The sequence below is a fragment of the Poecile atricapillus genome, chromosome 4 (genome assembly GCF_030490865.1).
Source record: "Poecile atricapillus isolate bPoeAtr1 chromosome 4, bPoeAtr1.hap1, whole genome shotgun sequence".
NCBI classification, from domain to species: Eukaryota; Metazoa; Chordata; class Aves; order Passeriformes; family Paridae; genus Poecile; species Poecile atricapillus.
In genome coordinates, this window is record NC_081252.1 from 5856100 (window position 1) to 5877580 (window position 21481).

The 21481-nt window shown below is 44.2% G+C and overlaps 1 pseudogene; it reads left to right on the forward strand.

The window, feature by feature from the left end:
* Positions 1 to 824: 824 nt before the first annotated feature.
* Positions 825 to 21270, forward strand: LOC131578668 (bifunctional heparan sulfate N-deacetylase/N-sulfotransferase 3-like; annotated as a pseudogene).
* Positions 21271 to 21481: the final 211 nt, after the last annotated feature.

Below are 21481 nucleotides of genomic sequence, written 5' to 3' on the forward strand. Positions count from 1 at the left end.
GTTTGGACAGACAAGCACCAGTGATGGGGTTAATCCGATGTATTGAACTGTCAGCCATTAGGTGAGCTAACAATCACTGGGCAATTGTAGGTAAATGAGCTCGATCAAGAGGGCACTTGTAAAATTTATTAATTTTATTTCCCATTTGTGGAAGCTGATGCAGTTCAGACGGGGAACCGTAACTCCCTCACCTGCAGTAATGGAGCAGCTCCATCTCCAGAGCGAGGGATGCAGGGTATCAGTGAAAAATGCAGTGGGACTAACTGTGTTTAACATAGGGTTAGGAAATTCAATAAAGGAAAGCAGCGAGGCTGCAAACACATTAACTGGCATTCTCTCAAGATTTTAACCCTACATTGTCTTGACAAAATGGAATTGACCTCACGGAATTTCCACCCTTGCCTTTAGACCGGCTCAGAAATCGGCCTAAAGCTGCTCCGAGAGCGGGGGATTGGGCGGGAGGGTGCGACTTCAACTTCCCCTCAGCGCGCCTGCAGCACGGGCTTCCTAAATTGGTTTCGGAGGAGCGGGGAAGAAAAATCCTAAATCCTACTTTATTTAAGACAGGGATTAAGAATCCCACAAGGGAGGGCGCGGCGGCCCTCGTGTGGGAGGGGGGCGCGGCAGGTGCCGTGAGGGGCGGGCCCGCGGCTCGCTGAGGGCGGGAGCAGCCTGAGGGCGGCAGCAGGCTGAGGGCCCGGGCCCGGGGCCGCCCCCGGCCCGGCCGAGCCTCGGAGGAGGGCGGGCGATGCGGGAGGAGGCGCGGCGGAGCCCCCGGCCGCCCCTGGCCGGCGAGCGCGGCTCCTCCTCCGGGAGGGCGCGGCGAGGCTGGCGGGCGGTGCTGCAGCCCCGGCGGCAGCCCCGCCGCACCTCCGCGCCCGGGGCGACTCCGCGCCCGCCGGGTGCCGGCGCCTCTCCCGGAGGAGCCTGTGCTGAGGGCACGGCCGGCAGCGGGCTCTGAGGCAGCGCGGGGGGACATGTCGGCGGAGCGCGGCTGGAGGTGAGCAGCGGGGCGGGCGGTGCCCGCGGGCCCGGCGCGGCCGAGCCGCACAAGTCGGCGCTCGCCGGCCCCCTGATCCCGGCAAAGTTGTGCCCGAGGCGGCCGCAGGCTCCCGCTCCGCTGCGGGCACCGCCCGGGCCGGGAGCGCGGCGGGACGGGGCGGCTGCCCGGCGCTGAGGCTCCCGCTGCGGAGGCAGCGTTTGCGGGGCTGTTCGCTGGTGTTTCTTGGGCTTTGGGTTGGTTTTTCTTGTTTCCCGGCGCACTCGGCATCTGCCCGGCGCGGTCCCCGCAGCAGCCCTTCAGTGGCCGGGCTTTTCCCTTTCGCTCTCCTCGCGGCGTTCTGCGCGACGCTGTTGCCCTCTGGTGTTTGTGAGAATTGGTTATGGCTCTGTTGGGGAGCAAAATTTGTCAGCCTAGTGCGGTAATTCTTCATAACTTCAGGTGGTTATAGCTGCTTGGATTCCCCAGATCCCATCAGAAATGGATGTGTGTTGCTGCTCGTTTCAGCTGTCATGTGCAACCCTCGGGAAATGGCAGAAAACTTTTCTATTATTCAATTCACTACGTGGTGTGCTGTGCTGGATAATTGCTTCAGGGTTTGGTGTGGTGGCGTTTTCTCTTCCTAAGAAAATGGTAAGTGAAAGAAACGGGGTTTCTCTCGCTCTCAGCATCCCAGGCAGTTCTCTCTGAAGGAATGGTGCTGAACTCTGCCTTATTAACTCTTTATTCTTGGCAGCTGTAGGAGAAAAGGGAAGTAATGGTATGGGCATGGACCAGACAGTGTGCTGGACATTTATCTCAGAGACCTTGAGCAAATCATTTACTGTTTAGATAGTGAAGTTTCTGCAATTGCTGAAGAATTACAGGGTTTATCTCAGAAAAATTGTGTGATGTCAGGAGCTTAAAGCTCTTCCTGTAGAAAGTATTTTGTGAAGGTGAAGAGTGATGTGAAGACTAAACCAAACTTCTGTGTTCTGTGTTGAAGTCTTCAGAGCCTTCTTCTAAACTATTTTTAAACATTGTACGTTTAATGGTTATAAATATTTTTTCTTGACAAACTGTCATGTATGGATCTCTATCCTGGATCTCTATCACTAGAGACTTTTCAAAGGTGTCTCTAGTGCTGCATTAGGCAATGCAGCATGGAGCTAAGGATGTTACAGTAGAAACTGAGAACTGCTTACCTCAAGGACTTGAAAAAGAATGAAAAGAATTTCTATCCACCAGAATTGCTGTGCTGCCTAAACCATTGCCTTTTTTTTTTTTATTTCCTTCACAGCTATGAGAGAATATAAGCCCTTCAATATTCACACATTGCAGAGTTTGTTATGTGATATTAAAGGGTCTCAAAGACTTCCCTTGTCATGTCTCATATCACCATTTTTACAAGCTGAAAATATCTTTTTAATATGCAGTTGTAAGGTCTCATTCTCAGCCTGGATTTACTCCTTTGAGCTGTTGAATACTTCAGTCAGTAAAATAATGCTGTAAGTAGGCATGCTCAGGGTTTGGACGCTTGTTTGGTGTTTTTGTAACTGATTTAACAATCTGAGCCCTGCTGTTCACCCCAGGTTTGGTTGTGTTCAGTTGCACTTTGCTGCTTCCTACCATATCATCTCTATATCCAAAGATTTCCATTTTAGTAACGCTAAAATGACTTCAGAATGCTTCCTTTGAGGAACTTGTATTTCTTAGGGACTGGCCAGAGCAGACCTTTATGTTCAAAGCAGTTAAGCAGCATTCTAATCATGTGAGATTTAAATGTCTGTAGTAATACACTAAACAATATGCCTCCTTTTTTTCTGCTCTTCATTTAAAACTCATCCTTTGTGTAATAAATCACCAGCATGTCACCAGCACCGTGGCACTGTCCAGGCAGGTAAAGAACAGGATGGGAATGATGGGGATTATTAGAAGAAAATTATTTAAAATATGTCCCCAGAAAAATGTGATCTACCTGAATAATACTGATGGATACTCAACCCAGAACTGGCTCTGTTTTAGTAGTTCTTGATGAAAAGGGTTTTTGTTACCCTTTAACAGGATGTTTTTACTTTTAAATTTGACCCAGCTGTATTGTTTCTACTCAAGGGTCACAGTAAGCAGTTGCCCTAGCACGGGCCTGAGGTAACACTAAACCAGAGTTTTCCTACTGGGCTTTGACAAATTTGATTTGAGAATAATTCCTCACTTATTTATGGATATTTCAGTTGAGCCCATTGCTTTGGTCTTGGTATTACCACAGTGCAGAAAAGTTTCTTGTCATTTTAAAAATTGCGTTGATACTCATGACTCAACTTTAATAGATTTTTTTTAAAATTCTCTGCAGTTTTATGTGCCTGTGCAGGTACCTAGTTTCTTACTTGAGCGTCTTTTTTTACTGGATTGAGAACTGCTGTGAAGAATTTAGTAGGCTGTGTTCCCTGGAAGAGTTTCCATTAAATTATCAGGGTGACGTGATTTACAGAAGTCAAGAATTTGGTCATTTATTCTTACCAATGAAACAACAAACGAAAGAAAGCTGCAAGTGGTAGGAACTCGAGGTGTGCTTCATGTCTTTGGGGTTCCTCACAGTATTTGTTCTGTCATCAGTGGCACTTTGTTAGTGAATTTAAAAACCTGAAACAGAACAAGCAGAGCCATGATAAACCCCCCAAGCCAATCCAAACTGAAGATCTCTATTCAGATGCAGCTATTTTGTGCTGGTTGCCTGCAGATGCCTGTAATTGTGACTGCCCAGCAGTGCTGTTCAGAGTGCTAAATCTTCTGCTTAAGAAGGTGATATTTCTTTATCCTGCCAGCAAGATTTTCATGTGAACTAGTTCTGGGCTTCTGCAGTAGATGACAGGAGCACTGAGCCTTGCTGTCTGTGTTCATAACAAAATGCAACACTTGCTTCCGTGACTCAGCTTTCTCTTAGCAAGATCTTCTCCATAGTGAGACTGTAAGTGAAAAACCAAATTCTGAATATTCAAAGATGCTAATTTTCACCTTAAAATGAGCATTTTGGCACCTGCTACTTTGAGCAGCAGAGGTAAAGGGTTCTGGTCTGAATTTTAACATGGTGGCATGAAAATGCAAAATAGGACATCAAATGCAGGTTGTAGGAGAACAAATGCAGGTTCTTTTAAAGCAATGAAGTTCTAGATAAAAAAAAAATGCAAATTTTATTGCTTCAAACCATGGAAAAATACCATATGAATTATTCTCTAGGTAAAATTTATTGTGACATCAGCTTTGTGGAACTTTGGATTCATATAATATCTGACACCTGTTCTCAAGTGCTTTGAGGTACAGGTGGGACCACATTCCTCTGTCACTGAATTCCATGACTGTAGAAATCAAAAAGAGCTGAGACTGCTTATGCTATCTATGGGGTTTTTTTCATGGTTTTTTTCACTAGAACAATACTAACAAGCTTGAACTCTTGTGAAGACTTTCTAGACTCTTTCTGTTTTTTTCCTTTAAGCCTTTTTCTTATTCTTGGATATTTTTTATTGATGTCAAAGCTATCATGACTTCTCCTTCCTTTAATAAAGTATTGTGTTCTTTTGTAATGAAAGTGAGACTCTTCAGGTACTGTCCTCTTCTGAAATGCTGCTTCTCACACACTCACTGTAGGTACATTGAGAATTAGACCTTTTGTCTGGTTTTACTGTAGGAAATGATAGTGAGCAAGGACCATCTTCCCTGAAGCCATGTCTAGAGATGTGATAAAGGTCGCTGTCCCAATCTCCATAGGTCCCACGGTGTGTCATGTGAGGAGCATCCCAAGGATGGCACTGTCAGGGGTGCACTGTGAGTTATTTTAGCTGTAATACAGCACTAGAGTATCCAGCAAGATCTGTTGCTCAGGGGAAAATGCTGCTGTCCCTGGAGGAAAGCAACTGTATCTTGTCAAGGCCTTGAGACTGTTGATACTGTAAAATGCATGTTCTCTTTGAATTGTTTGTTTTCTTCTTCCTGCGTTCTTTTGAACTCCTGCCATACAAACCAGCAAGTGAAAATTACGTGAGCCTCAAGCTGATACAAGAGAGCGTGCATTTAAAACTTGTGCCTTGCTCTGTTCCGTCCTGCTTCCTGACTGTCTTCAGCAGGGACTGTGCCAAGTCTGGCTGTGTCCTGCTGCCTCAGAGAGTTCCTCATTCCTCACAGAGGAACCTCACATCTGTCTTGGCAGTTCCAGCCACTCCTCCTTGCAGCTGCCCGCTGTAGCCCCACGGGGGTGCCTGCAATTAGGAGCTGAGGATACAATGACTGGGCTTTTCTTGAAGCAGACACGGGTTTCTGGGCTGGCTCCAGATTTTCCTCTCTATGGAATGGCATTAGGAACCGTGTCCTTGCTGCAAGTGTTTCTTGGGTTGCAACCCTTGTGTAATACCCAGTTCAAGCAGCTCTGTCTCATCGGCCCTTCCTTGCTCTGAGCTTAGGTCAGTGTCAGTTCTCACTTTTTCTGTATCTGGACCAGCCAGGTCTGTGGTTATCAAAGACAAGTAGGTGTATGTAGAGCTTTCCTGCAGAATGCAGTCAGTGATAATTTTAGGCACTAAAATGATGTGTTTCTTGGCATTCAGGCAGCTGAGCTGGAAACCCAAGATGAAGAGAACCCTTGGTGTGTGTCATGAAAAATCATCTGTCTGGAAGCCTCTGTCTGGTGTTAACTCATTCAGGGTGGAACTTCTCTTTGTCACCTGACTTGTTCCCATGTTAAATGTCTCTGTTATGCCATCCAGACTGAAATTCTTGAAGCTGGTGTGGCAAGGATCAGACATTTCAATGCTTAAGAATGTTAATTTCTTCTAAAGGTACTTCCATGTTGTTGTTTGGTCTTTTTGCATTCCTCAGGTTTTTTTTCAGACAGAAACCGAGAAGCTGGGGTTGTGTTATTTTAGTCCAGCACTGATTAGTGAGCGTGGGTGAAGGGCAGGTTTCCTGCCCAAAAGCTTTGAGCAGGACTTTGTGCAGCTGCAGGTCAGGTTCAAGGCTGGGTTCAAGTCTTCCCAGAAGAGAAGGGATTGATAAAGAGGTATCTGAGTAGACAGTGAGGAGAGTAAAATCTATGCAGACAGCAGGAATCTTGCTCTGACTCTTAACTATGAATGAGACGGCTCACGTACGCTCGCTCTTGATGCTGAATTTTGCGGTTTTGATGAATAGAATGCCTTGGAGTTTCTTTTCCCCTCCCTCATCTGATCTTTCTCGTTTAGTTTTGCTTGATGCTGATCTTGGCACCAGGAAGATCTGTCTTCAGGGTTTAATTAAATTTGTGGACATGACATAGGTACTGTTAAGTACATCATATTTTAGCTTTTTTGAAAATCTGGAGCGAAAGACCAATTTGCTTACAATGTAGGAATAAAAAAAGAAACCAACCAGGACTGGAAGGATTAAGCTCTCAGTTGGGAAATGACCATGTTAATGCCCCACCTTATCCTAATCCCATTTCCAAATGGACCTGGGTGCAAACTACGCTGAAGTTAGAGTGGCCATGTTCTAGATCTTCACACACCTAATATTTTCCAAGATCTGCTTTGAAGCTTTGTTTATGACTTATGATCATTATTTTATGCTTGTCACACCATCCAGTTGTTTTACTAGGGAGTTTTGACAGCAGTTGTACTGCTGGCTTGAAAAATTATTCTTTCCTTAAATACAAAATAAAGCATAAGTATATCCTTAGGTGATCTGCCTGTTAGGTTTAACTTTTGAGTTATGACTTTCTCTTCTCAAATTTAAGAACTTGATTATTGTATTTTGTTTTTAATGCAAAGAATTGGCAAGTGCTTCTAACAGTCTGCAAGACTCCACAGTCCAGAGAAATGCTTTGTTTTCCTCTGATGTTGCAGGAAGGAGGTTTTGCTTTGAAAACATTCCTACAGTAGATGTAATCTAGAGTGCATCAGTGTATGTTTGTACAACAGTTGTGTACGTTCTTAGTTCTTGGGAAAACTAATAAAAGATAAAATTTGTTTAATCATGTTCCCCCAGCTTTTTAGGAGTAGAAGGAAGAAGTTGATAAATTTTCTTCAGTATTTTGGTTGTTAGCAGCTGTCTACTTGGGAATTAACTTTTATCTTTAGGTGAAAATAATTTCTAAAGCACAGTAAATACTTTGCTTTTATGCCTTGCTTTTCAGTACCTCTTGCTACTTTATTTGATCCTCTGAGCTGAGGAACCTGTGAGATTCAGAGACCTTCAAATGCAGGTGGCAAGTAGTGGGAGCAGGGAAAAAAATACATTATTGCAAGACTTGGAGCTGTTGGTCTCCAACTCTCTGGCTGGCAGTGGTTTCTTTACTCCCCATTAGTTTAAGCAGGTGATACTTCACAAGGTGCTGCCTCAATTAAATCTCTGATTTTCTTTTCTTCTAGACCATACCTTGGGTAAAGCTCTGTGGAAGACAGATGTGTGTGCTGCAATGGTGACATAAATATTTCAGAGGACTGGAACAAGTTGTTGAGAATCTGTGTTTGTTTTTCATGCTGCTGTTGAGAGCTATCTAAGGCAAGTAAACACCATGAGTTTTATCCTGAAACTTGACAGACATTTCCAAAGAAGAGTAATTTTGCTGGCCACTTTTTGTATGGTGAGCATAGTTATTTCTGCCTACTACTTGTATAATGGCTACAAAGAGGAGAATGAGCTTCCTGAAACCTCTTCAGAAGTGGAATGTGGTGATCCTCAACCGTTGCCATACAAGCTGATGGAGATGAAGAGCACGAAGCCCATCGATCCCCTGAGGACAGAGCTGGTAGTGCTGGTGTTTGTGGAAAGCCAGCACTCAAGCTTAGGCCAAGGTATAAGAACCATTCTGGAATCCAGCAGGTTTCAGTTTCACCTTGAGATTGCATCTGGGAAAGGTGACCTCCCAGTGCTTCTAGACAAAAGCAGAGGCAAATACGCTCTCATAGTGTATGAAAATATTCTGAAGTAGGTGAATATGGACTCTTGGAACAGAGGCCTTCTAGATAAGTACTGCCTGGAGTACGGTGTAGGTGTGATTGGATTTCACAAAGGCACTGAGAACAGCTTGCAGAGCTTTGAGTTGAAGGGTTTTCCTTTCCATGTCCACAGCAATCTGGGTGTTCAGGACTGTTGCATTAACCCTCATTCCCCACTGCTCCATGTGACTAAACCTTCTAAGCTTGAGGAAGGGCCCTTGCTTGGAAATGACTGGGCCGTTTTCCAGGTTAATCACACAACTTATCAACCAGTGATATTTGCAAAAGTAAAGACACCAGAAAACCTTTCTCCACCTGCTGCTCTAGGTGCTCTCTATGCCACAGTAATACATGACTTGGGGCTCCACGATGGGATTCAGCGAGTCCTTTTCGGCAGTAACTTGAATTTTTGGCTGCACAAGCTGATTTTCATATATGCCATCTCTTTCCTGTCTGGAAAGAAACTCACCCTATCCTTGGATAGGTACATTCTGGTTGACATAGATGATATCTTCGTTGGCAAGGATGGAACAAGGATGAGCACCAACGATGTACAGGTAAAGTATGTGCACAAACTGATGGTCAATGCAGCAAAGCGGTATTTTCATCTGAAAGTGAATAGTTGTTCATGGTTGGAACTGGAGGGCTCCACTCAGGAGCTGTTCATATTTATTGCACTTGTTGTGAGTCTTACAAGCAGGAGGTGAATGTGGTGAGCAGCAGTAAATGGCAGCATCAAATGTGAAGAGTGGACTGGGTTATTGGCTGTTTGAGATAGGTTTGGATGTCAGGAGTTGTTTGCAGCATTTCACCTCTCTCATCTCTGTTTTATGGCACTTGCTTGCAGGGAGGGTTTGTGCTAATATTGCTCTTAAAAGCTGTCAGTAAATGACTGGACAATTTCCATTTGAATGTTTAGAGCTGTACATTCCTGAAGGTCCTTTTCCACTCTGTTGTGCTGTTCAAGTGAGGTGACAGTGGTTGGTCAGTGGCACTAACATCTTCCCATTATTTCTTCCTGTGTTTCTTGTGTGCATTTTGTGAGGAGTGTTGTCCCAAAGCAGGAAATAGGAGATCACCTTTCTCAACTTGGTCTAGAAGCTGCAAATCTCTAACATCCTGATTGTTGCCCTGTTTGCACTAAAGATAAGGGAGAATGTTTTCTTAGAAGTTTGTTAATGGGATGAGGAACTGCAAGAAGGAAAGACAAGGACAGCACTGCATGCAGTGGGTCATTTTTGTTTCATTTTTAACCAAGTTTTTGGGTTTCTTCAGTGTTAATACACTTGTCAAGCCACAGCAGCTCTGCATTCTTTGCTCTCTTAAATGAAAGGTTTGACCCTGCGGTTAAACTTTTAATTTGCTTTAAAATTGCATTTGCTCTTTTCCAAAACATTCTCTGTCCATGCACTTAAAAATGAGATTTACCTCCTTGTTAAGTAGGTGTTTTCCTTAGGCAAACAAATCCCATGGGAGAGAGCAGAAATAAAGGTGAAGCTTCCTAAATGGTTTTGCCATGGAGAAGAGGATGGCAGTGTTTGAGTTAGGTGAGTGAGCATCCTTGAAGAGTCTCCTGAATGGAAACTCAGATGGCAGGAAAAAAGTCAAGTCTGGCCAGCATCACTGGGAGAACTTGTGTTGTTCTGCAGGAGCAGAACTTTCTGGTAACAAAGTGGCTGAAATAAAGCCTGAATAAATCCATCACTGAGTTGTGCAGTAGCAGTCGGAGACAGCACGTTTTGTATTGTTTGTCTTTGCAAGTGACACCTTAGGATTGTCATTTTAAAAGAAGTTGGGATGTTGAATTGCCAGAGTTATATACCAGAAGCAGGAGACTATTGAGACAAATTTGGTTACAGCAGATAGAGAAGGATAAACCATATTGTTTGGGGAAAATAATTTGCAGTATGTCAGAAAGTAATCTTCCCAAAATAAAACTGTCCCATTAAATAGAAGTAATATCAAAGTGGAAATAACTTTTAAGTAGGATAATTTCATTTATACAGAACTGTGTTCTGAAACAATGGAATCTGAAAAAAGTGTTCCCTTCTGAGTCTTCATCTACTTAGAGTTAAAATGTTGTATTAAACATGTTGTTAGGGCTGTCAGATGCAATGCATCTTCATTGCTATTAATATCAAAGGAGTTCTCCTCGGTGGCACAATGACATGTGGAAGGAATGAAACAAAATCAGTTTGCAGTAGTTGGAAACACGTTATTGTAAAGTGTATTTGCAGATAAATGACATCTCATTAAACAAGAGTTTTAGTGAGTTCTGCTGCAGTGACTGTGACAGAGAATTGGGCGCTGCAAGTGTGAAAAGAGGTTCTAAATGTAGACTTTGTATCATTTCAGTACTCAAGATTCGCTCATTTCCACTAGGCACACATTTCTAATAAAAACATGTATGTTTTTCTGGCTCTTAACCTGCGGCACAGATTTTGCATTAGGTGGTGTACATTATTCTGTACCTGTTAATCCTCATGTGGTCCATTTCCTCCCTGTATAGGCAGGCAATCACAACAGTTGATTCTACTGATTTTGGTAGTGCAAAGCTTGTAGATAAAACATAGCATTACTTAGAACAAAACTTTCTGAAAAACATCTGTTTCTGGATTTGGAACTGTGGCTTTGATGGTGGTTGGGTTTTTTGGGTTTTGGAGGGGGTTTTTTAGGTGGTTGTTTGTTGTTGTGCTTTGTTGGTTTGGTGTAAGGAAGTGTTGCTGTGCTCTGTCCAAATCTTGCAGCTTACACACCAATCGCTACAATGTCTGTGAACATTTTTAAAGTTTTCATCTTTGCATCCCCAAATGTGGAAAACACAATTCCTGCAGTTCTGTGGTTAGAAACATAGAATGCTATAACCATTTAGTTTGGAATAGACCTTTGAGATGATGGGGTCCAACTATTAATCCAGCACTGCCAAGCCTACCAGCAAATCATGTTCCTAAATATGAGGCAGAGCAAGTAAATCCTCTCAGAGGTTTGTGTGTAAACACACAGTATCCCCCTGGTTTGCTCTTCCAGACTATCTGAAAACTTCCACTGGAATATCTGGATCCATGTCCTGCTGCTCCTGTGTGGAGTTTCTGTAGTCTGGCTGCTCCCAGTCTCCCCACTGTTATCTCAGTGCTCTGATGACACTGGAATAGGGGCTCCTTACTTCTCCTCGCAGCACCAAGGGCGTGTTTCAAAATTTACTGCAAGAGATAGAACCTTTTCTTTCAGCTGGAGACACAGTGATGGTCTTCACTGAAGGAAAGATGGCTTTTGACACTGAAGTTCATAATGAGTTGGATAGAAACAAGAAATGACTATTCCTGGAAGAACTGGTTTTTTCTTGAGCTGTGGAGACTGCTTCTGAACCTCCCTGTAATTAAACAGCACTGTGTCTTACTCGACACACAGAGCAGTTCCTCAGATGGTGTAAGCTGTCAAAACATCCATTGATTTCAGAGGAACTATGACAACTTAGAAGAGTTATAGATTAGTCTTAATTCTCCAGCAGCAACTTGAGATATGCAGAACTTAATTAGACTGGCATCACGAGTGTGAGAAACATAAAGGCATACCAGAATGTGGTTTGGGGTTCTTGGAGTGTTCATATATTTCATTAAGAAAAGTCTAGTTTGTTTTCTTGATGTCTCGAGAAGTTGTTAGAGTTTTTCATCTGAATCTTTTGGCTCTGGCTCAAAATGTGTTAGAGGTTTTCCAGAATCAGAAATGTAGGGATGAAATATGGATACACTTGGAGCTGAGTTTCACGCATTAGAACTCAGCTAGGGCACTCATGTCTTCTACTGGCAGTGCCTGCCTTGTCGTGGGTTATTCTTATTTCCCAGATATCAGGGGAGAACATGCTGCTAGTGGTCTGCTTCAGCATCAAGTGCTGATTTGCAACAACATCAACAGCAAAAATGCTGCTCAGTCCTCCAGTCAAATTAAAAAAAAGTGAAAAAAACCCAGCTAGATTCCCTGACTGCTGACTTGGTCCAGCTATACAGTGTCTTTTCCAGCTTCTCTTTTCCCCTCTTTATGTCTGGACACACTTGTACAGTTGATAAAGGCAAATCAGTGCATACCAGTTCTGTAATGACCTTTATCTTACACTTTTATTCCTCTGTAAGATACCTTTGATATCCTAGTGTGGCTTTGTTCCTGTATGGCTTTGGATGTATTAGTTTCAGAGAGTGTGCTGATAGAAAGTAATGTGGAAACATCTGTTAAACCAACATCCATTCATTTACATCTAGCATTAGAGCTGCTCCACATATCTCTAATTACATTACTGTTTTATGTCTTAAGTGCTTACTCAACTCTGAAAATATAAACTGTGGGGTTCTAAGTACTCTTCTTGAGATAGCATCAAAGCAAGAAATGAGTTGGTGCTTAATCCACAGCCTGATCTTTGTCACCACTTCCCGTGTGACACCGAGACAAGGGCTCGTGATGTGTGAGAGAGATGGATGGATGGCTTTGTGTATCCATAAAGCTTTTTGGGCTCTGTCCCACGATTCTCCTGACAGAATCCTTCCCAGGTTTTGCTTTGGCCTGAAGTAGCAGACAGCTCCTGGGAAGTCAAAAGGGGTAGGAGTGGAGCTTAGAGAGAGAAGAGGTTTTTCCTAGGCCTTGCTTCAATGTCATAGGAGAGAGTGAAGCAGTAAGCAGATTTCAGCTCTGCTCAGCCCTCTTGTCATTTGTTGTTTGCACCTGTAACACTGTGGAAGAGCTGCATCCCCTTTGGTCTGTTTCCATCATGACTCTTTTTGTGACCTCCCTGCTGATAAGCAAGTCAGTCTAGTTTTGTAAATCCTTGCACAAGCAAGACCAAAAGCAGGTCCAAGTCCCATTCATCCAAGTGCCTCAGCCAGAAAAGCTGGCTGCTGCCCCTCCTCCATTGCAGATTGTCACAAATACTAATCCAGGAACTTGGGTTGTGCCCCCATTTTCCCTTTTTTGTGTGAACATAGAGAACCATTTGCTGTGTGACTCACAAGGGTTGTGTTCCATCAGAGACCATGCCAGGGTTTCTCTGGTCCCCAGTGCTGCAGGCAGAAGTGTTGTCACCCCGTTGTGCATCTGCTCCCAGCCCGAGTTCAGGCTGGCCGAGGGAGTGATCAGAAGGGGAACAGGTTTTGTGCAGCACTGCTCTACAGCAAGGGGCTCCTTCCAGGGCTGGGCAGTGCTCTGCTGTTCCCTGCATCAGCTCCAGCAGAAACATTCCCCAGCTCCTGATGGTCTCCAGCCGAGCCAGCAGCAAAATGCTGACTGATGGTTTCCATGGGCTGGGACTGTTGTCTCTGGGTAACACCAGCATTCTGCTGTCACCTCAGCTGCGTGTCTGAGCTGTAGCAGGGCTGCTGAGATGGGCAGGGGAAAGGGGGCTTCTCCTAAAGAGCAATGCAGGTCAGCTGCTGGCAAAGCAATGATCATCAAGAGGATCATCCATAAAGTGCAGTGATAGCTTACAAATCTCAAACCCAAGCGTTTCTTCTTTGATTATTAAAAACAAAGGGGCTTGAACTCTCGGTTTGATGTATTAAGTGATATTTTTTTAGAAGACTAACTCAAGTTAGTCAAACTGGAATGATTCATAAAGCAGCTTAATTAGACCAGAGCTCCAGTGGGAGTCCCCTTTAACATGTCTACAGAGACTCTTTTAATACTCTAATCCACTTCTGAATAAAAGGTGAAACCAGGAATGGTAGTTTCAAAGGAGGAACTACAAAGAACATTTATCTTTCTCTTTTTGCTCTTCTGTCCTTGCCATCTAGATATCAAGCTTCCATTGCATTCTGAGGATGACTTTTTTTCTAGGTTAGCTTGCACAAGCAGAGCTTTTTCTATACCATCATTTAAACCTTAAAGAACCCTCAAAGTGAAAAATTGGATACTAAAGCACCACCAAACCGGTGTTCTAGAATGACTGTCATGAATTCATCCTGTTGTACAGTGTTTTGTTTCACCTCCTAGCAAGTTTTTTAAAAAACTTTTAGGTCGCCCTCTTATAATTTGTTTTCCGCTTTATCCGGTGCTATAGGAGGAGGCTTCGTGCTAATGCTCCAGTAGGGTGGGAAATCCTGAAATGGGAAATGGAAGTGTGCCCTGAGGTCTGTTTTTAGACTGATGTGACTAGGCTGTGCTTCAAAATAAAATGAAAAATAACCCACACAGACCTGGGTTCAGCAAAAGGGAGGCTAAAGACTTGAAAATGCTGTAGTCTGACAAGGGAAAACAAGATCATGATGTTATATTTACTTTGCACTGGGCTTCTTTAGAGATGTGCAATCTCTCTACAACATCTGCTGGAACAGAGTTAATAAGCTAAAGCAATGCTTTTAATGTCTAACTACTATTGATTCCCTTTTCTTGAGGTAGGAATTGCTTACAGGCTTTCAGCACTAACATTAAAATATCAGGATGGTAGCAGAAGGAATGGTTGGGTTTTTGGTTGGAATATGCAATGCAGTTCCAGGTGAACAATGCCCAGTGGTGATTGCTCTCCAATCATCTTTTGAGTGAGGGGTTTTTTTTGACAATATCTTTTTCTCATGGAAGGAAAACAAAGGTGACTTAATTAAAATGAGGAAAGAAAAACATGGATGGAATAATTCACTCCAAGTGAATAAGAACTTGGTACTTAACCACTGTACCTCTTCATCTTGCTCATTCCTACTTTCCTGCTTTCCTAATGTTCAGCAGGTTCCATTTCAAAATATCTGCCGTGATATTTTGGAGTGGCATCTTTGCTCTCAGAAGACTTTGGGGCACTTGAGAAATAATTTTCCAAATGCTGTTTGCCTACCCATCCCAGTGATGTGGCACTTTGGGTCTCAGTTTTGTTCATTTGCTGGTTTTAAGTGTGCCTGAAATGCTGACACACCCAGAGCAGCAGGGCTTCTGTGAACTGAAATGGTCACCTAAAATGTAAATAGCAGTAGCAGAGATACCTGTTAAACAATTTCAAGTGCAGGCTTGAAAGAAATAAACTAAATGGTGAGAGGATAGTAAGTTGATTTCTCCTGGTGGCATAAAGCTTTTTTGTTCAAGAGGAGTGTTTTAGGAAAGTAGATCCTATGCCCAAAAAAATGGAATAGGAGCAAAGAGCATCAGCATCCGTATTTCTGTTGTAGATCTGTTACATCTTGGGGCTCCCACAGAGGGCAATATTGTATAAAAGATAGTTTTAAGCCATGCATTAGGGGTCTGCCGATTCATCTGTGTTGATAGACCTTAAGGAAAATTGCTGTTAAAGTCAATTGAACTTCCAAGTGTGAGAAACTGGAAGAGACTTCAGGGGACACGACGCTGTTTAATGGGGCAGAAACTGAGAGACAAGTGAACTGCAGTGTGGGGTGATTTGCATTTTTCCAAGATGATTTGTAGAAGGTGAAAAGTTGCAGATGAAATGCTTTGATTTGCCTTTATCTCACTCTGCCTGTGCACTTGTGTTGTTCATTTCATGCAATAACCCCTACTAAACAGTCAGAGGCTGCAGCATCATTTTGTTGACCTTAAATTAAGGCAGAAAGCTGCAGTTTTGGAATTTGAAGTTTGTAGTATCTAATTGGCTAAAGGGCAAAAGAAAGAAGTAAAGATGAATGACAACTTTTCATATCAGATGAAAAATCAAGGCTCATGCATCAGGGGACTTCAAAACAATTAGTTTCATATCATTTCAGCCTAGGTCTCAATCCTAAAAGTGCATTAAAATGACACTCTCTAAGTCTCATTCTGTGGAGCTTAGATGAACCTCAGATTTTAGGTGTTCCCAGGATGGGAGTTACAGGAATTGATTTCTTTGCAATGTGAAGTGCCTAAACTAGGAAACAGTGGCAGTTTGGGGGCCTCTTGCTGCTTTCTTCCCTTTTTATTCCTTTCTATCCAACATGGCAGAAATGCCATCTAAGTGAGTAGCAGGAAGGCAACCTACATTGTTAGCAAGTGAGGGGAAAAAAAAAGGTTAATCTTTCAGGCTTTGGAGGAGCTGATAGCAGGAGAAAAACTGTGCCTGCAATACAAAGCCAAAAGTTATCAACTATCCTGAGAGATGTTTTCACCAATCAACAAAGAACATAAACTAGGGGAAAAAAACAAAAGGAAGCATTGCTCTGGTCTTTGTCCCTAAGATGAGAAACTGAAAAGCTGTGAGTATAAAGCAGGTATGAGCTGGTTGTCAGTGGAATGTCAGCTTCCAGCAGAACAGGAATAACTCAGGAGTCTGGAGATGAGTCTCTGCTGCCTTGCACAGTGTTTTAATCAAAGCCCTGAAGGAGCAGTTCCCAGCCAGCCACAAAGCACCACGTCAGGCCGTGCAGAAAGAGGATTGCAGCACAACTGGGGCTTCACCAGATCTGTCTGAGATCTAGAACTGGTACTAGGTGAGGCTCAACTTGAATAATTTTCTTAGTTCCTTCTTTTGTCCTCTCACCCCAAATACAGCTTGTATTTTGCTTCAGCATGCTTCTGTAAATCCTCAGAGGATCCATCTTGGAAGCACTTCCAGGATGGAAATGCTCTGACCTTTAGATGTTGACAGATGAGGTGCATATTCTCCTGTTCTGTATTTATTGACAATAATGGCAGCTCTTCCTTTTTTTATTTTTTTTTTTTTTTGTGAACAATGTAACTTTTACATATTTGTATGACTTCATTGTATAGCTGCCCTCCTGTAACATATTCTATATGTGCCAATTCTTTTACTCCAGGGATGTAAATGCAGTACCACATATTGATGAACACACTGTACCATTTAAACCACTGTCTGCACCATCACCCTTCAGAAATGAGACCTGCACAGCACTCTGCAATTCAATCAAATGAAAAAGGCCATGAATTTATCCACAGAGGCAGCATGGCTGATAAAGCAGCTCCTGTCTCCTGTGCTCAGAGGTGATTCCTGTTCCAGATCAGCTCTGTGCTGGACCTGCCTTTTGCAGATGTTGTGGGGCTGCTGCCACATGATGTGTGGTGGCTTTGTACGGGGGAGTCTCCTCTAGTGAGGATTGCACAGCACCACCAGTCATCCCAGTTAGCACTTGGATGAAATGGAGAACTGAACTCCAGAGGCAGGAACCAATTCTACTCTATTCCATTGCTTGAAATGTTTTCCTTAGAGTGTGTTCAGGGGAGGAGGGGAGATAGACCTTTTTACCTTTCTGGTTTTGTCTCTTTCCATGGTATATCATATCCACCCTTGCCATAGCTGAGCTAGTAGGGCTGTGCTTTCTGAGAGGAATTCAACAGGAAAACGTTCCATCTTTTGTCCCCCGGGAAGAAGCACCAGTTTTTGGGGCAATCTGTCTTCAAATGCTTCTGTAAAATTTTCCTTTTAGTTCTTGATCCTGCTCAGACACATCAGAGCGATACAAAACCCTCTGAGTAACGTCACCAGCCTCAGCAGAATGTCTAAACTCTCTAAACTCCAACTTTGCGTTATCACACCATAATTACATTAAAATGATGAACATAATGATGGCAGGTTGGAGGTCATTGGCTTTCAATCTTCCTGCTTAGGGCTGACCATAGCATTTGTCTGGATTTTCTTGTCTCAGGGACCGATCACTCCACGTTTCCTTAAGGGACCAAGCGCTTGCTCTCCACAGCTCCTTGGAGCTGAAGGTGCTTGCCCACACTGAGTGAGACTCTGTGATGTTTCTATTTGCAGATGTGCTGCTGTGATGGAAATTTCTGTTCCAGCACACTTCCACACCAAGAGAAATAGAGGAAAAAGAAAAGAGAAAGGAGTTAAAAGCCAGAAGGCATCATTTAAATGCCAGTGTGGCAACCAAAGAGGTAAGGGAATGAAACAGGGACAGAGGGAGGAGAGGAAGGTCACTGTCCCCAGGGACAGCAACGCCAGAGGGCCACAAGCACAAATCAGGAATTCCACAGACAGGAGTTTTACTCTCACCCTTTGATTTTTTTTTCAGCATCATTTGCATTGCAGTTTATTTTCATGGCCATTGGGAGGTTGGCAAAGGGCCAGATTGCCCTGAAGGGAGGACATGTTAATGTAATACGTGCAGGGGGCTGTTCTGAGCTATTGTCAGCACTAAACCTGCTCAGAGCAGCTCTCTTTGCTGGGGTGACAGCAGCAATGAAAGATCCACCTGAGGATCTCTTCCACCTGAGATGCAAATACCCTCTCCTTCCCTCGTGCAGTCCTAAAGCTTGCACATACATTTCCTGCATGGGGGCTGGACACTGCTTCCACTTGGATTTAATTGCATTTCCCTGCTGGGTGGAAACTTCCAGTGGCCAAGTGAGAATATTCTGGCTTTAAATAAGAAGAGACATTTCTTAGTAACAACCATTGACTATTGCACATCTCTCCTGGCAAAAATAAAAGAACTGACCTTAATGGTGATTGCCAGGGAATATTCCCAGCTTTACATTTGAGACACTTGCCTTTCCAGCCCCTTTTGCCTCCCTACAGGAAAGCTGATGTTGCACAAAGAAGAGTCAGGTAAATTGCTGTTCCTGTTAGTTCTGTGTAACTGGAGCACCAGTATCCCACATTCTGGGTAACTTCACAACCTTTGGAGTTTCCCTTCCGCTGCATTGCATTTGTTTTCTGGATGTACTCAGTTTTGCTGGCACAGGACACAAAAATTATAAAAGGAAGTTTATGATAGAAGAGCAGGAAACAAATGACACTTGTGCATTTGTCCTTGATCCTTGAAAAATTAGCTGAGCCCCAGACTTGCTTTTGGATTTCTCTCTGCTTCTTGCACTCATGTGTTAGGGTGTTCCCAAAGAATCCTAAAGAAACAAATTCTCTGGTTTGCCTCCTATTCATGGAAAGGGCAAAGATGAAGTATCAGATTCAGTTGCTTAAAAATCTGATAAACCTGTAGGAGAAAGATGTTTTCTGCTGCACTGTTTGTCATAAACAAAATTAAGATTTCAAAAAAGCCCCACAACCTTAACAGCCTTTTCCAGAAATGAGGCAGACGCAGCAATCTTGAAGCAGTCATTGCTTCAGTCTTTCTATAACTCTGAAGACAACTAAATTAACACAGAAACCAGAGCTCTCACACACCCTCCAGCCAACAGCTCCCAAAATTATTAAAACCCTTCTTGATTCCGTTTATTGCAGATGCTGTCCTGAAGCAGAAAAGGTGATTCTGCACTTCCTTAGTCCTTTTCCCTTGGACTGAGGTTTGGTTTGGCCTTGTGTGGTCCCGCTGAAGAGCAACAGAGAGCAGTGACAAGGCTTCCTTAAGCCTGGGATCATAAAATCTTGTTGTTTGGGCAGAGACAAATCCGCCCCTGGCTACAGCCTCCTGTCAGCTCCAGGGGACAGGACCAGGTCTCCCCTGAGTCTCACTGAGTACTTGGTTTATGCAAAACATTTGGGCTCGTACCGTTTGCTGAGAAGAAGAGCCAAAGATGACAAACCTTGGGCACCGTCCCCTCCTCACCCCAAAGTGCCCCCCAGGATGGCCTGTGGCTCATCAAGTAACATTTCTGCAATCAGGCATTGCCAAAAGTGTTTCCAGCAACACATTCCATCACTTCTTGTCACTTTTGATTCAGTGCAAGCATGAAAATGTCTGAGATAGACAATGAAAGGCAATAGATAAAATCCAAGACAAGCGATCATAAATGGCCCTGCTGAGAAAGCAGATCCCAAGGAACTGAATGGAGGTGGAAGGTCACTCCTGACACATGAAATAGAACAGCCAGAGCAGATCCTGATGTCACCGTGATACTGAGATAGAAAAATCACCTGCTTCAAATCATTGAAAAGGAGAACAAGAAGCAGGAGGACAGGTGGGTAGGTGTGTTGTTAACTCTGTTAAACACAGTTTAAAAACCCCCAAAACGCAGTAGTTATTAACCAGATATTTGAGGAGCCACAGCCACAGATCTCTGCAGAACATTTACAAAGTGCTTGACAAATGGAAAGCTGGATCTTTTTCAGCAAGTGCCATGGGTGCTGTGCACCCAGACCTGCAGCACCAGGGCCATCCATCTGCCTCAGGAGTCCTGCTTTCATCCTTGGAGTGTGCATCCTTCCATCCTCCAGTGTGCACCGGCACTTCAGATTGAGGTAAGGACAGCATTTAATAGGGGAAAAAGAACAGGAGCTACTACCTCCATTAAATATTGGCACCACCATGGGACACATTCACTTGAAGACGAGCACAAAGGGATTCCAACACAATTGTCCCCGTACAGAACACAAACCAAGCTTCTCCTGCTGCTCTGGGCGGTCCCTAAACACAAGAAGGAGCTGTGGGTTTTCTCCATCGCTGCTGGTGCAGCTGAAGAAGTTCCTTAAGCCTTTCCTGTTTCCCTGAGTTGCCTCTGATTTCCATCACCTCCAAATGGGCATCTGTGGCACTATGAGAAAGAGCAGCATTTTCCTTGGGAAACAGCCAGAAAAGAAGCAGAGCAGGTCCCAGACTGGGGGCTGCCCCTTCCCGGGGATTATGTGTCAGCTCTGTTAGAATTGCTAATTCTTTAGGCACCTCCTTGGCTTTGAGGAGTGGATGGGGGGAGATGGAAAGCCAAGGCCTGGGCTGAAGGCCGTGCCCGAGGTGTGCCCAGCTCCCTGCACACCTTTTCCCCCCAGGTGCAGAGCAGGTGCAGACGCTGCCCATGGAAGGCAAGGAGAGCTGGGAGCCAAGAGAGGAGCGGTTTCTCCCGGAACACCGGGAGCTGTTCCATGGCAGCAGCTCATTCCCAGCCCCTGCCCCACTCTCTGCTCCCAAAGGTCACCAGGAGCTCGCCCAAGGCACGGGGGGCTGGCCAGGGCTTTCCCACCTGGGCCGAGTGCCACAGGAGGGGCCCCTGCAGGATTTCTGTCTTGCTCGGGTTCCAGCAGCTCAGACTGGCTCCTGCATCCAGCAGGGATTGCCTGGGCATTTGCTTGGGGTTTTTGGTTTGTTGCTTTGGCTTTTAGTTATTTGGAGAGTGCTTTGAGGGTCACTTTTGCTGCTTCATCAGCTTTACCCCCTGCCCAGCTGCCTGTTGTGTGCATGGAAGGGTTCAATCTGCATTTCGCTTCTTCTGCACCCCTACTTTATTATTTTAGGCTCTTTATTTTACTTTTTCTCTTTTCCTTTTTACTGTTTTTCCCCCTTTCTTTCCCCTTTTAAAAATATTTCTTTTTTGTCAATTTTTCTCTTTTTTTTCTTTTTTTTCTCTTCTCCTGAGCAGAAGCACCTGGGGCAGCTGCACAGCCGGGGCCACTCCTGGCTGTTAGAGAAGCCGGGAGCTGACGGCTCCACGGGATTTGTTTGCTCCCAGCTCTGCGGCTCGGGGCTCTCTCTCATCGTGTTTTATCAAATAAAGTTGGTGTGGCATTCCTGGCTTTGACGATGGTGTTTTATTGGGATGTGCCAAGCCTGGATTCCCCGGGAAGCAGCAGTACGGGTTTGCCTGTGCCTAAGGACAGCCCCGGAGCCGCGCAGTGCAGAGAGAAGCCGTTCCTAAGGCACTGCTGATGATCATAACCAAGTTGAAATTAGAAGAAATGAGAAGTGCCAGCTGAAACCGATGCAAAAGCAAGTTTGGATTGATTTTCAGA